The sequence below is a fragment of the Podarcis vaucheri genome (genome assembly GCF_965113315.1).
Source record: "Podarcis vaucheri genome assembly, chromosome: 1".
NCBI lineage: Eukaryota > Metazoa > Chordata > Lepidosauria > Squamata > Lacertidae > Podarcis > Podarcis vaucheri.
Window position 1 is genome coordinate 63747503 of NC_138759.1, and position 16988 is coordinate 63764490.

At 43.7% G+C, this 16988-nt stretch overlaps 1 protein-coding gene across 1 annotated transcript in view; it reads left to right on the forward strand.

Moving 5' to 3' along the window:
• The first annotated feature begins 888 nt into the window (after positions 1-888).
• LUZP2 (leucine zipper protein 2) overlaps positions 889-16988 on the forward strand; it is a 325887-nt gene continuing 309787 nt past the window's right edge. Inside the window, exon 1 of the mRNA XM_082200692.1 lies at positions 889-908. The gene's annotated coding sequence lies outside the window, so the exon portion shown is untranslated. The remainder of the gene's footprint in view (positions 909-16988) is intronic.

Consider the following 16988-nt stretch of genomic DNA (forward strand, 5'->3'; position numbering starts at 1 on the left):
AAAAATGTTGTTAATCATTTTGCCATCCATGAGACTTTGTAGTTTCAGTCAAGGTTATGACGTACCTTGCACGATAATTTCTCATGTATTAAGTGTGATACAAACATGTGCTATATAAACCGTTTAATGTGAGTAGCAATGTCTGCATTATCCCAAGCCTCTTAATTTGCATTATTATTTTACACCTTTTATTGCTTCTGAATAAGCCCCGGACTAACCAAAGTGTGAATTTAGATATGCAGCGTATTCCTTAGATCTTTCTAACCAATCAGCCATTATTTCCAATTCATTCCTTCAGTGTTGGAAACAGTAGACCTCTGGATGCTGCTGTCTAGGAATTACAAATGGGGAGGGTGCTGTTGTGCTCAGGTCTTGCTTTCGGGCTTCCCACAGGCACTGTGAGAGCAGGAAGCTGGAGGAACGCTGCAGGACCTGGGCATGTGTAGCTTGAAAAAGAAGAAACTGAGAGGAGATGTGATAGCCATCTTCAAATATCTCAAGGGCTGTCACATGGAAGATCGAGCAAACTTGTTTTCTCCTGCTCTGGAGGGTAGGACTTGAACCAATGGATTCACGTTACAAGGAAGGATGCTAAACATCAGGAAGAACTTTCTGTCAGTAAGAGCTGTTCAACCGTAGAACAGACTGCCTCAGAGATTGTGGACTCTCCTTGTGTGCTTTTCAAGCTCAGTTTTATCCAAGCTAGAGAATAGTTCCTTCCACCCTCCCATACTCCAATCTACTGCTACAGTTACAGCACCAGCAGTGGGGGAAGGAGAGAGGTATTGGTTCAGCCACTCTTTCGGTCTCCATCCCTCCTCTGTTTCTCTCTGTTATGCTATGGCAGCTTATTAAGAGAGTCCTGGGAAATGTAAATTTATCATGAGATGACATAAAAATGAATAAAGGTAAGTTGATGAAGATTGTGACTATTGTCAATACATTTATTATCCCCTCTTCAACAGCGGATGAATGAAGAACCTTTGGAAGAATAACAGGAAGATGTAAGTTTATCTTTGAAAATATTTTTATGAGACAAATGATACATGTCAGCCTTTTTGCATCCCTATGAAGTTAAGTTGATTTCATTATCTTAGCACAACTGTGCACCCCTGAATTCTCTCTCCTGCTTCTGGTAAGCCCATCAAAAAGCTTATTTATCCATGCCCATTTCTTCAAGGCTGATAATAAACACAAACAAGACCAATCTGATATAGTAAAGTATGTTTGAGTACTTCATATTGGCAGTGCTTTCATCTTGCTGCATGAGACTTGGCTTCAGAGGTGAATAGATCACATTCCTATGCAACATATTGTTATTTGCATCAATCTGCTATTGAGGAAGCCATTTGGAGATCATTCTGTAGTTGCTGAGCAGCTGCAAGCTCTATAGTCCATGTTTTTCTGAGCCCAACAAAATGGTTGACCTGGGATTAAAACAGAGAGGCTGAAAAAAGAAGCAGGGGAAGAGCTTTCAGAGCTGGTAGTGAGAGGCCTATAAATCTTCTCCCATTGGAGCTAAAATTCAGCCCAGCACTGAGGACAAAGCACCTTGTTTACTCAAGGATTTGCACAGGACTTTTATTTCCTCTCTCAGTATGTATGCCTTTGATAATGAATCATGAATTTAAATCTGCGGAAGCTTGTAGCTGAGCAGCCACTGTTCTTGTTACATTAGAATAAAGGTAAAGGTAAAGGTACCCCTGCCCGTTCGGGCCAGTCTTGCCAGACTCTAGGGTTGTGTGCTCATCTCACTCTATAGGCTGGGAGCCACCGCTGTCCGCAGACACTTCCGGGTCACGTGGCCAGCGTGACGGTGCTGCATCTGGTGAGCCAGCGCAGCACACGGAACACCGTTTACCTTCCCGCTATAAAGCGGTCCCTATTTATCTACTTGCACCCGGGGTGCTGTCGAAATGCTAGGTTGGCAGGCGCTGGGACCGAACGGCGGGAGCGCACCCCGCCGCTGGGATTCGAACCGCCGGCCATGCGATTGGCAAGTCCTAGGCACTGAGGTTTTACCCACAGTGCCACCGGCGTCCCGCTTACATTAGAATACTGGAATTTTAATTTCTCTCTCACCCACACTGTCTTTAGATGCTACTTAGCGAGGTAACACATCAATGGCTGTAAATTTCCCCAGGGCTTTTGCTGAAAAGGGACTTCAACCTGGACATATGGAAATATTTGTTTCTTTTGAAAGATTTATAGCCTGCTTTCCCCAAAAGTTCAAGACATCCAACACAAAAGAGAGAGTGTCTCTCTACTAAACAATTGCCACTATCACACACACATTTGGGATGCAAACAGAAAGATTTCTAGTAAGAAGTGGGAAGACTGAGGGAGTCAAACATGGTGCAAGTTATGCATACTAACATATATGAGTATTTATTATTATTATTATTATTATTATTATTATTATTAAATAAAGTCTAAGTTTCCAGTTATTTGTTTATGAAAATACTTACATTTTGCAATTTTATTTTTTTAAAAAATCAAAGCAGCGTACAACAAAAAACATCACACAGACATATTAAATCACAGATCACTGGCTAACTGTAAAATCTCTCTCCCAGCCCTTGTAATTCTCTACATAAGCCAGTTCTTGGCATATAAATGTTTGCTGCAAATGTTAAAAAAGTAACATAAGATGTCTGCTGAATCTCTGTTGTGAGAGCATTCTTCAAGACCAGATACTGAAGGCTCAGTTTCATGCTGACACCAGACATGTCTTGCCAGGGCTGCATTCTGATGTGGGATTTTTTGGATTGGTTTTACTGGTTATAATGCTAGTGCTTCTGTTCTGATTTCTAACAATCCTTTTACACTATAGTACCTGTTGCATTAGAAGGGAGGTGGGTGGTGCTGTGGTGTAAACCACTGAGCCTTGGGCTTGTCAATCGGAAGGTAGGCGGTTCAAATCCCCGTAACGGGGTGAGCTCCCGTTGTTCGGTCCCAGCTCCTGCCAACCTAGCAGTTCGAAAGCACGTCAAAGTTCAAGTAAATAAATAGGTACTGCTCCGGCAGGAAGGTAAACGGCGTTTCTGTGCGCTGCTCTGGTTTCACCAGAAGTGGCTTAGTCATGCTGGCCACATGAAAAAACTGTCTGTGGACAAAACGTTGGCTCCCTCGGCTAGTAAATTGAGATGAGCGCCGCAACCCCAGAGTCATTTGTGACTGGACTTAACTGTCAGGGGTCCTTTCCCTTTTTACCTGTAGCATTAGGGAACTGTGGCTTTTCCGTCTCTGTACTTCTGTGCGGTTCTGTACTTTAAAGGGCTGGAAAGAACTGCATGCCAGGATATTTCCCCAAATTTCATCACATAGTTACACCACAAAATTCACTTTCATTTTCCGAATAAACAGGGTCACAAATGGATTAATACATCTGTCAGCACTAAACTTCCACTGAATTCCACCGGATTCCCAGAAACAGCCTTTACATCATGTTACAGATCACATAAAACACAAAAATGAAGAGGCAAGGAAATGTTGGGAAGATGGAATGCCTTCTGAATGCATCCCAAGTCAGAAAACAACAAAAGGCAGATGATCTCAGTGACTGAGCTAGGATATAAGGATTCAGGTGGCACCAAAGGTATGCTGGACCTAAGTTGTTCAAGGGATTTGTTAGTGAATAGCAGAGCCACGAACCTGGCTTTGTAGCAGATGGACAACCTGTGCAAATGTTTCAACAATGGTGTCACATGCTGTCAGCTATCTGCCCCCATCAGTAGTGTAGCCACCATGTTCTGCGCCAGCTGGAAATTCCAGACCAGGCCCAAAGGTCTACCTAGAGGAAATCAAGGCAGACCACACAGAGTGCACTGCGATAATCCAGTACTGAAACGATAATGAAAGTGATTTAGTCCTACAATATTTTATTTAAGAAAAAATTCAAGAACTGATTTTCCTTTACAAAGGACTCATTTCCTAGCACATTAAAGCGTTCGTTACAATTTTTCCTCTCTGAATTATATGACATTGCTTCTAGAGGGAATCGTGAAGACAAGAAAAATATTGCCAAAAAGAAAGAAAGAAAAGAAAACCCACTGAAATTTTCAAATTCAATTAGCACTTCCATTTGGCTAAACCTCTGTGTGTGTTGAAAGGAAAAGCTTGCTGACAAAATATTCCCTGTGAATGATTCACTCAGACTTCAAAATAGGATGTCTTCAAGATGCTATTACTGTACCTTTTGTGTTGGGCAGAACAAGGCAAACTGTTTGCTGTTGCTGCTGCCACCACCAAGTCTCTGCAGAGTGGCAGAACTATCACTGTATCTCAGACCAGCCAGCCACCCATAGCTGATGCAGGGGAGGCTTATCTTAGGGGCAAAGTGGGGCATAGCCCTGCCAAGATTCTGACCCTTCCTTCAACCTCCAAAGCCATGGTCCAGTCTTCGTCCTGTCACCCATGATAATTTCAATACAGTTCTAGTGACTGAGTGGTTCCTGTCCATCTTCCCTGCTTAGAAAGTAACAAAAACCACTAGCAGTAGATCCCTCCTCTGTCTCCAATAAGAGGAAACAGGTTTGCTTGTTGTTGGTTTTTTTTTTTAAAAAATGGACAGATTCAGGGAGGGAAGTATGACTTCTGTCCCATTCTCCCTGCTCTTCTCTCTGAGGAGCCATGCCTGGAGGCAGAAAACTTAAGCTCTAAGCTCTTTTGGGGTCTAGTGGGGCAGATCTTGAATAGCCCCAAGGTGTTTCCTCTTTTGAGAGTGCAGGTTCATTTATTGCCTCCCCTCCCTCCCTCCCTCCCTCCCTCCCTCTGCCACTCATGGTGTGTGCATGCATGAGAGATTTGCCCAGGCGCCTTTCTTTGAGGTGAGGTGGGAAAGCCCAGCTTTCCTTCTCCTAACTGAAGGAGAAACAAAACTCATGTGTTTGTATGGCTGGGAAGGTCACCATATCCCCCGTATGTCCCCGTACAGGCATTTTTGTGTTGCCCTTCTTGGTCTCAAATTTGTGCCCATTTCTTCTCTTGCACAGAGACTGTCCAGCATCAGTTTGTTTTATGTGTATGCATGTACACTTGCACACTTTAAAGTGCCCACCCTAAAAGCAAATTTCAAAGATGGAACACAGCAGGAGATTGCTTAGATACCACTATGGCCACCTGTTCACTTTTCCTAGGTTTCTCCCAGCCTCCCCACTTCCTGGGGGAAATTGGGACATCTACACCTCTCAACAGTTAATGCTGTCATCTCTCAACAGTTCTCCTTCTGGTTACCTATGCGTAGGCAGGAAAGAGAAAAATGTGGGTGCAGTGGTGCCACATGTAAATCGTGCATGAAGAAGAGCATCTGTTTCTGAGTGTTGCTATCTCAGTCTCCTCAGCTCAGGAGAGCTACTTCCATCCCTAGCCCACACCGCCAGCATTCTTGCTGGCTTTTCTCCATTTGCTGGTGAAGGTGAATTAAAAAAACCCCAATCACTATCAGCTCCTACTCTTTCCTAGAAGTCTGTCTTTACAGTGGTACCTCGGGTTACATACGCTTCAGGTTGCAGACTCTGCTAACCTAGAAATAGTACCTCAGGTTAAGAACTTTGCTTCAGGATGAGAACAGAAATTGTGGCACCGCAACAGCAGCAGGAGGCCCCATTAGCTAAAGTGGTGCTTCAGGTTAAGAACAGTTTCAGGTTAAATACAGACCTCCGGAACGAATTAAGTACTTAGGTACCACTGTATTTTGATCAGAAAAGAAGGAAGAGAGATGGGTGGAAAACCTGGAGACGTTCTCTCTCATTTCAGAACAGGAAGGGATGGTGTTCTCTGGGACTCCCATCTCCACTATATATTTAGAGCAATATCATGCCACTTTAAACAGTCATGGCCACTGGTGGAGGAAGAGGAGTGGGGGGAAGCGCACAGTCCCCGCAGCGCAATCCCAGCAGGGTGCCATCGTGGCTGCCCCCCACCCACGCTGGGCGCCCTGCCCCCGCAGGTGGCGCACCCTGCCCCCAGAACACGTGCCAGCCCCACCCCCGCCTGTTCTCCACCCCCTGGTGCCAGAGCATGAAGCTCCGCCACTGGTCATGGCTTCCCTCAAAGAACCACGGGAACTGCAATTTGTTAAGGGTGCTGTTAAGAGAGTCCTATTCCCCTCATGGATTTACAATTATCCCAGTGGTTTAGCAGTCAATCCCTCTTCTCAACAAACCCTTGGAACTGCAGGTCTCTGAGGGGAAGAGAAATCTCCAAATAATTCTTATGATCAAACGTCAGATTCCAGGTTTCTTTGAGGGTATGATATTGCATTAAATGTATAGTGCAGATGGGACCTAAATTAATATTGAGAACAAACTCCCCAACTGAGTTCCTGGGTAAGGGTAAGGAATGGATAGTTCCCATTTATAGGAGAGGATGGAAAGGAAGTGGAAAAAACTACCATAAAGAGAGTAGGGGAGAAGTCTAGGAATGTATTTTTAAGGGGTTAGGCTTTTATTTTCTGCTTATGCAGTATGCTTGCAATGACAGGTGTGGTTGGGCAGCCTTTGTTTGCTTCTAAAAAGAGAAGTTCCAGGAGCCAAACTTGGGTGGCTGCCCTGCTCCATACAACATGCATCTTCAAAACAGTAAGTGGATATTTAGCAATAAGGATGTGCATTCTCCATAGGTTAGTGGCACAGTTTTATTTATATATTCCAGGACTTGACCCTGGTACACAAAAAATGATTCTGTGGTTGAGTCATAGCATACATGAAACATGGAGATTTTTCTACTTATAACCACTGACAGCAAGATGAAGTAAAAAAAAGAAGAGCAGGCTGTGTAACTAGGCCTCAAGTAGGAAAGCAATTCAAAGAGAGAGAACTAGCTTGAGAAACTAAATGGCATAAAAAACAGAAATGAAGACATTTTGTTCTGCTTGCATAATATACGATTTCTAGGTCAAATGAGGATCTTGTGTATTGCCATTTTGTCCTCATGCTTCCATTTTGTCTCACAGTTCCCATAGTTGTGAAGCTGGCAAGGGCTGAAAACAAACGATAGAGGTAATGGACTGGCTGAGCTAGCCTCAGCTCTCCCTTTAGCCCCTGTGCTATTTTTGAATGTGCTACGGCCACATTCAACGAAATCAGGGCACCTTTGTGACATCCCACTCAACATCATTCCTTTTCAGAAATGTCCTTGCTACCTCCATCTCTGTTGTTCTGAAAAATTCTCGTTAGTGGACACCTTGTTTTGTGTTTTTTACCACTAGAAATGTAGGGGGATTTCTGAATTTTGTGTGCCCGGGATAGGGGCCGGGGTTATTTTCCTGCTGATATACACATTAGAATCATAGAGTTGGAATAGACCACAAGGGCCATCGAGTCCAACCCCCTGCCAAGCAGAAAACACCATCAGAGCACTCCTGACATATGGTTGTCAAGGCTCTGCTTAAAGACCTCCAAAGAAGGAGACTCCACCACACTCCTTGGCAGCAAATTCCACTGTCGAACAGCTCTTACTGTCAGGAAGTTCTTCCGAATGTTTAGGTGGAATCTCCTTTCTTGTAGTTTGGATCCATTGCTCCGTGTCCGCTTCTCTGGAGCAGCAGAAAACAACCTTCCTCCCTCCTCTATGTGACATCCTTTTATATATTTGAACATGGCTATCATATCACCCCTTAACCTCCTCTTCTCCAGGCTAAACATGACCAGCTCCCTTAGCCGTTCCTCATAAGGCATCGTTTCCAGGCCTTTGACCATTTTGGTTGCCTTCCTCTGGACACGTTCCAGTTTGTCAGTGTCCTTCTTGAACTGTGGTGCCCAGAACTGGACACAGTACTCCTGGTGAGGTCTGACCAGAGCAGAATACAGTGGCACTATTACTTCCCTTGATCTAGATGCTATACTCCTATTGATGCAGCCCAGAATTGCATTGGCTTTTTAAGCTGCCGCGTCACACTGTTGGCTCATGTCAAGTTTGTGGTCAACCAAGACTCCTAGATCCTTTTCACATGTACTGCTCTCAAGCCAGGTGTCACCCATCTTGTATTTGTGCCTCTCATTTTTTTTGCCCAAGTGCAATACTTTACATTTCTCCCTGTTAAAGTTCATCTTGTTTGTTTTGGCCCAGTTCTCTAATCTGTCAAGGTCGTTTTGAAGTGTGATCCTGTCCTCTGGGGTGTTAGCCACCCCTCCCAGTTTGGTGTCATCTGCAAATTTGATCAGGATGCCCTTGAGTCCATCATCCAAGTCATTGATAAAGATGTTGAATAAGACCGGGCCCAAGACAGAACCCTGTGGCACCCCACTAGTCACTCTTCTCCAGGATGAAGAGGAACCATTGATGAGCACCCTTTGGGTTCGGTCAGTCAGCCAGTTACAAATCCACTGAGTGGTAGCATAGTCAAGACCACATTTTACCAGCTTCTTTACAAGAATATCATGGGGCACCTTGTTGAATGCCTTGCTGAAATCAAGGTAGGCTACATTACCTACATTTCTTTCTCAAAGCCCCAGAATTCTGTCCACCTTTGCATTTGATGCTCCCAGCATTGCCTGGGAATGCCAGTCCTTGCTGATTTTTTGATTTACCCTGCTGCCAAGGATTGATCTCCTTACTCCAGTCGATTGAGTAGTAATACAGTACCCCCCCTCTCTTTCACACAAACACAATAGCTGAGGTGCCCTTGGCTTACTGCCATTCCCCTACTCTTCCTCCTCATTTTTCTTCTGGGATAACCTTCAGTATATTGACACTGATTTTGTATCCTTTTGCTTTTTATTTGGTAAAACTCCCTTGTGGGTTAAGTCACTTTTTGTTTGGACTTTGTTTTCCTTTCTTGGGAACCTTATGGAGATTTCCTGCCATCAAGACAAAAGATCCAAAGTTTCCCATGCAGTGCTCCTATTCATTTGTCAAATTGTGCTACTTTCTGGATCAGCTGTTCCAGCCTGACAGCAGCCTATCCTCCAGCAGTAGAAGAGGCTCACTGAGTTGCGGTGGAGCCACTGTGCTAGCTTTCTGGCAGTTGGGTCAGTGCTGCTTACTGGGAGGGTGAGGGGGCAAGGTGAAGGTCAGGTCAGTGTGGTGCAAATGCAGCAGCAGGAACACGGGGTTGACTTTGCTAGTGCATTTGCATCATGCTGACCTCTGGCATCTCACCCCTCTGGAAAGCTAGCATGATGGTTCCACGCCACCTGGTGACCTGCTTCTGCCCAGCAGAATTAGAACCAAGGGCAACATAGAGAAGACATCCCCCCCAATGTCAGTCATCCACTTGAACAGCAAATATAAATTCAGACATGTCTTATTTACTACTGTTATTATTACAGTTTATTGGTTGCTTGACGTGTGATCTCCTAGTGACTTAACTTTTTTAAAAAGGCCTAATGCATGGCATTAAATAAGAAAAAAGAACAATGTATTACATACGAGTCACACAATAAAACAGAGCCAATAAAACAGTAAAAGCTTCAGCAGCAAAAAAAATAACATCAATAGACAGCAAAATGATCATAATCCATCAAACGCCTGGGAGAAGAGTTAAGTATAGAAATATGTGTCTTGAGCCAGTGTGGCAACATGAGTTTGAACAATAGCAGTGGGTGACTCAATGGGTCACATGCAAAGCATAGATGGAAAGAAAAGTCGTTCCATTACAGCTGAGTAATGCTGTCTTTGGGCACTGCATGCATTTGTGGATAAGTGCCTTCATGGTATGTCCTTATAGAGGGCAAACTGATATTTCATTGAGCTGCTACCATTTCGCACCATCCCAGTAGTCCAGTCTAAAAGCATTGCACTGATGCACCTGGCTGCAGAGCTTGCTTTGATAATGTAATGCTTCTGGAGATACCCTATTTTGCTGGCACAGCATTCTGCGTATGCACATTCTAAATATTTGTTTGCTGGTGCAGCAAGTCTTAGGGAACAGCAATTAGTCTCGCCCTGAAGCGGGCACAAGTGACTTCATGAAAGAAATGGAACATACCCACAATTCTCTGCACATGCATGTTCATTTCTGAGCTGTAGTGGAATCCTTTCCCTGGATTCTGCATTAATCATGTTTTGTTGTGACACTGAGTATCGGTTGCTTTCCCCCTCCTTAATTCCAGCTCCAGAAAGACCACATATATCAATTTCATTTTCATTGACGCTAACAAAAAGTCTAGTTCATGTGGCAGTGAAGAATACCCAAATGTGGTTCAATGACATCTTTGTTCATAACATTGACATATAAACCTAGGCCAGCTTTTTTTTTAAAGTGTTTGCTATTACCATATCCCCTGGTCGCCACCTATATTCCTCCCTTTCCTCCTGGAACAATACAATGTCAGACAAAGTACTGGTCCAGGGACATTGCAGGGGGAACTGGCCATACGAAGTAGGTTTCAAACCAGGGCCTTCCACTACCTTACTCCTTGCATCCTGGATCTTCAGGAAGCCAGGAAGACTAGACCTTAGAGCATCAGTGGCCAGTGCATGGTTCCTCCAGATGCGTAATAATACAACTCCCAGCAGCACCAGCTAACATGGCCAATGGACCTCAGAGATGGTTGGAGTTGTAGCCCACAGATGAGCCACCCTGTCTTTGAGTCAAAAGTTATAGTTCCAGCCTGAAGATAATCAGCTGACTCTCTAAACCAACTGGAACACATACATCGAAGACAATTCATCAGTCTGAGTAACTTGTCTTGAGCATTTCACTCTTCTGTTGCTGTTTTGGAAGTTGACCTTCTGCCTGCTCCCAATTTTGTACTTGCCCCTGGCCCTTTAATTCTTGTCTGCTTGATCCAGTGTCTATCCTCCAGCCTGCTGGTGACCATAACTGCTGCCTATGGCCCTCTGCTCCTCATGTTCTTGATCCAGTGACTAACCTCCATCTTATCTATGGCCGCATTATTGCTCTTCTGATACTTTCCTGCCTTCACCCAAACTGGATCACACCTGTAGCCAACCTTGGAAGGAAGCCAAGGGCAGCAAAAGAGGAAAAGAGAAAGCAGTGGTATCACTGCTACACAATAAACCTCTTGAAATTTGCAAATAAATTTGCCCCCGTACAAAACTTTGCCTTACAATCTCCCCTACCAGCTGATACATTTTAGTGCAACTCCATTCCCCCCCAAAAAAAATATGCAAATAATCCCCAGCTACAAATCCTTGCTTCAGATTTGCCACCTGCAAATGGGAAAGTTTTTGTGCCAGTTTTGCTTAATTTTAGAAAGACGAGCCCCTTTGTTTGTTACTGGTTTGATGAAGCAAAGCATGCTGAATGGGATGCAGAGTCCTCCCATTGGCCTTGCACCTTACATTGCATAGATCTCTCTCTCCTCCCTTCATCATAATTTTACACATTGAGAGATTTGAAGATTTGATGTTGCCAAACATTCCATGAGCTGGAACCTTTTCAGACCTTCCCAAACACATGGACAGTGGGAGCGGGGAGAGGGAGAAGGTTAAGGAGCAGGACAAAGTCATGCAGCTCCTGTCAAAAGAAAGCCTGGGCAAAAGTTAAGAGGCAAAAACCAGAAGCACACAGTGCTGTAGAATAAATCTCACGGCATCATTTGTGGAACATTGACTTCAAAGCCTTGCACAGTTTGGCAGGACTGCACTTCATACTGTTAAAAGCAAACTGAACAGCTGAACTAGTTTTGATGGAAGCTGTTTCCATTTATTTAAATAGAATAATCAGAAGTACCAGATTTCAATAAAGTCACCCAAAGTAATTTTGGAATTGAAATGTAAATATTAGCCCAAGCTTTTAAAAATGAAAACAGAAGGATAGCTCTTCTAAGCATATTATGCTCTACATTTGCCAAAATTAAAGGTGACCTTTTTTGTTCTTGTAGTTATAACCTTACCTTAGAAAGCTTGGTGTTTGTGGTGTTAACACTCTAAGGTTGCTTTTTTGAAAATCTCTCTGCTGGGCATCCAGCCTTTATCCTGGATGGAATGAATCTGAAATTCTTAGCTCAATTGCTCTTAGCAGATACTGTTCTACATCATTTCAAACACTGAATCATAGGTCAGTACAATTTTTCTGGCTTGACTAAAAATGAGCTAGCATGAAGACTCAATTTTCTAGTGAATTACACAGTAATGCTGTTTGTCCTACAGGGCCTTTTAATGTAAGGTGACAGTTTATGGAGGATCAGCTACTTCTGCTTTCTCAGACTTAAAATAACCAGGCCTTGCTATGAGAAAGTGTTATTACCCCAAAGGAAGCTTGAAAAATAAGGCTGATGCAGCACTATAGCAAAAATGTAGAAACCATGCTCTAGGAAAACCTGGGATTCCTCAGGCACCTTTTCATCTGTCTGTCTGTCTTTCTCTTATCTCTTGTCTGTCTACCAGAAGGATCTCCAAGGCAATTTACAAAAGAAATTTTGCCTAAGGAGAGCAATGGATATCTTCTAGGACAAAATGACAAGATCAGTAGTGGCAATGAGCTTTACTGAAAGATAATGTGCCAGTGTCACAAAGCTGGAATCCATCTGTCTCAAGAGACAATGGAGTGCACCTCCGGGGATGAAGTCAAACCAATGTGTTAGCAGCACCAAAGCAGCCACAAACACGTCCCTTGTTCTTTTAGAATGGCAATGGTGCCTACCTGAGATGTGCCAGAACTGAGTTCCAGTGAGTTCCAGTGAAAAAAAGCCTTGAGTGCAATATGTTTGGCACCAGCTGACCACAGGAGTTGCTGGAAGAATGTGTACAAGGCACCATCCAACTATCTTAGGGGCTCCACCCTGGATTTGTGTAGAGTTTACTCCTTATCCTTTTCTATTCCCAAAGATATCCCACAAGACAGCAAAGGTTTAGGACTAGAGCTTTCCTTCTCCTAGCTGTGTTACCTTCCCAGGTTGATGAGCCCCATCTGCCCCTCACTTTTCTCTACAGCATGCACAGAAACTGCCTTCTGGTCAATTGGACTCACTATTGATCCCGCCTGCTCAATCCACAAGAGCCTGTCTTCGCATGCAGGGGATGTCCCTGTCATCAAGGGCTAGAGACCCATCGGGTACCCTCAGCTGACTTAGATGGCCAGTTGAAGCTGTTCCTGGGGTGTGGCCGCAGTTGCATGCTGACAGCTTCTGAGAGCCACAGGTGAGAGTGCAGGTGGAAACCACAGTTACCCCAGTGTCATGAACTGGCAGGACAATGGGGAGCAGGAAGAGGATCCCAGCGAGGGATGTAGCTGGGACTGGGACACACTGGGGCAAGCTGGGGATGGGGAAGGGAAGGTTGGTGTAGGAAGTACTCATGGGGTGACTGAGGATGACAAGGGGATGAGGGTCAGTGCACAGGAACCGGAACAGCAGGACCCATCACCAGAGCCAGAGGGGGCCCTGTCTTCACAAACACGACAGGCTCTGAGGCAGAAGGAGAAGCGTATGGGATACTCCAGGAGGCTGAGGGAGGCAAGGGCCCAGAGCCCAGCTCCCCAGCTGGCCAGGTGGGGCTTGGTGTGTGATTCCTCAGCTGGAGTAGGCTTGGAACAGGTGAGGGTTGCATGCCTCATCAAGCCCAGATGCTGCAATCAGCATGCAGAGTACAAAAGGGCAGCAGAGCTGGGGTGCTGTGTCTGCTCAACTGTCCATGTTGAGGGACCTTGACTTGGATGCTTCTGGGCCTCCATGGGACTGTGCTTTGGGTTTGACTCTGGACTGTATCCTGACTGCTGGATTTTGGACTTGGCTACTTGGATTGACCTTCACACTTTGAACCTTCAGACTTTGAACTTGCTGCCTGGTAAGCCAGGGGTTCAGGACACCCAGAAGGAGCACAACATGTCCCCCCATCTGAGGTACTACCCCTCCCCTAACACCCCATCCATGTAATATACCTCTTTCAGACCTTCCTTTCATGCTGACACCAAATGTGCAGAGAGGCCTGGAATAGCCATATGTCTTGGGGACTCTTGTGTTGAACACAAGGCACAAATGGCTGGGGCTAGAGGACACGTGAAGGGCAGAAACAGTAAGCTGTGATAACAACCCAGCTCTATTCTCTGTGTGCTCAATATATGCACAGTGAATACCTGAAAAAGGCTAGAGAAACATAGCTAAGGAGAATATTGGATGTGTCCTATGGCAATAATGAGGTATGATAACCCGGCAGAATAGTCTTGGCTAGCACTCTTCGTGAACTGACTGAGCACCGTAGAACATGGACCACAATCTTCTGCAACACAGAGTCCCTGGTCTCCAAACTGACACAGAAATAGATTCCTGAAGGCAGAAGCTTTGCAAATGATTGCATTATGGAAAGAAGTGAAAATGTTATTCTAGCTTATATGAGAAGTGATAAGCTGACAAATTTCAACATCTCAATTCAGCTTGAGTCAATGCAAGGGCGATTTTCTCAACCAACACTGAAAATAACAATGGCCACGATCCAGGCAACGGTAAGAATTGTTGGCAGCAATCCTGAACACTTACATGGAAGTAACTCCCATCGAACTTAATACAACTTGAGAGTAGATGAAGGATTGTACTGCTAAATGGCTGCGCTAAAAATGTAATTAACTCCCTCTGCATTGAAATCGATGTGACCTTAAAATGTTTAACTTTGGCTGAATCTAGCCCATTGTTTTTGTTTGTGACCTGTGGGATAGGTTTTACAATGATTTAAAGCAAATTATTGAATGTATCTACTGCTGCTAATAGATGCCATGCTGCTGTAGATCCTTACTATAGATTTTTTATTAGTTGAAGGAGTGATGACTCCTAATGAGTATGATGCATTAGTCATGGCTTGCAGTCTATTCAGTGTTGCTACCGCTTACAAAACTAGATGCTAATTGAATTCTAATTGGATTTTAATTGGAATCTAGTCAGAACCAACCCCGGCAGTTGTTTTCACTTTTGAAATTTAAGATCCCATCTGGCTGATATTAAATCTAATTCAGTACTGGCATCTTCTGCCCCCCAAAAGCCTTGTGCCCCAATCTAGGCAACTAGGAACATAGGTTAAAAACAAACAAAAAAAACTTTGTTGTGCTACCCAGAAGAGTGTTGCATATGAAACCACATGCTGTGCAATGGGGTTGTAGTTGTTGCTATTCTCTCTACCCACTTGCCTCCCTGTAGGTTACAAGCTTCTCCTGTCAGACAGTTAACTAAAATACTGAAGTTCGGTATGTTTGGTATTCAGGAACAAGGAAATGCAATGTGGGGGGAAATTTCACCTGTTGAATATCTGCCTGTTGCACAGCTATTAAAGGCTCAGCTCTGTTGGGGAAAATAATAATACATTTTATTATTTATATCCCACCCATCTGGCTGGGTTTCCCTAGCTACTCTGAATGGCTATCCTATTTTGTGGCAATCCTATTTTTGCCACCTTGCTACCTACCCATTGGAGATGCTGGAGAGCCAGTTCAGCTGATCTGCATGAGGGAACCTGTATCTACATGAAGAGTGCCCATAGTATTCTAAGATGATTTGGTTGCATTGTGTTCTACAAATATTTGTGGTTTTTAATGGGATTTTGGAATAATAGCTATATAAAAATCAGGAGGGAAGAGAGTGGTGGGCTGAATTATGACTTTCCTCCAGTCCATAGAGAAGACTTTCCCTTTGCTTACTCTGAATATAACTTTGTCAGATCCTTTGACTGTTATTAAATTAAAACCTTCACAAAAGCTGCTCATATATTTTCAAGGTTTTCCTATAAATTAAGCTTTTCCTCTTCTAAAAACGAAATTCGATATCCTCAAGATACCATAGGAGCTAGCAGATAATACAGTAGAGCTGTCGTCAACAAATGGCAATCATTTTAAATAAGTCATGCAAAGAGAGAAAGTATCAGATTCATAACAGAAATAGCAAACATTCAAATGCATAAAACTGCCAGAGAGAAGAAATCCATGGCGTTCTTGCCCTCAGAATTCTGAGAAGCTTGAGCTGTTCCAGAGGCATAGGAAACTTTTTAAAAAATAAAAAATAAATGGATAGCATTTAACATTTGAGCATGAAAATGGTATTATTTATAACTTTTTTTTAAAAAATGTTATTTCCTTCTCGGAGCCTTCAGCACAAAAGTCTTATAACTAATTAAACTATAACAGATTTTTCCGTGTGAGGCTATTAATTTTGAGTCCCAGTAATTCTTTGGAACATCCAGAAGATGGAAATACTTATTATGCACCATTAGAAAACGCAAGGACAGATTCCTGCATTGGCATGCACATTTGCAGTGGCATTTTTCTAGAAAAAGAGGTGCCAGAACTCACCATGAACACCTCTCTTGTTTTCTTGCAATGGCACCCACCTAAGAGGTGCCAGAACTGAGATCTGGTGAGTTCTGGCTGGGGAAAAATAATCCTTGAACATTCCCTTATATCTGCAATACCCACAGAGGTCAGAGATGGAGGTCAAATGTACATTTGTGTGACAATTCACATCCAGATTCTCAGTGCTCTTCCCCAACCCCTAGATCAGGGGTCTGCAACCTTTAAGACAAAAAGAGCCACTTGGACCCGTTTCCGAAGAAAAAACAACAACTGGGAGCCGCAAAACCATTGCGACATTTAAAACAAATATAACACTGTGAACGGCTTACTGTGCTTGACTATTTCCTGAGCGGCTACAAAACTAGCATATGTTGTGGAATTTGCAGACTTCACCCAATTCTTGAAATTATTTTTGCTCCTATCAACCTTCCTCATAAGTTCTGCAATGGCTTTTCGTCTCTCATCTCCATCTGGATATTTTTCAGCAAAGGCTGTGTGTTTATTGTGGAAATGTCTTGCAATATTTGACTTTTTGTTGTTTGCAAATTTCTCACCATATATTAAGCATGCTGGTAAACCAGTCTTGTCAGTAGAGAAGGCAAATGATTCTGTCCATGTATCATTAAACATTCTGTTTTCTTCAGAAATTTTTCTTTTCTTGCCTTTATCCATGGCTGGCCTATCGGGGGTCCAAAAGAGGGACGTAACTAGAAATCAGAGGGCCCCATAGCAAAATTTGCTATGTCCAATAATCAATGCCCCAAAATGCCATAGAAAATTAATCAGGGCCCCAGTGTACCATAAATCA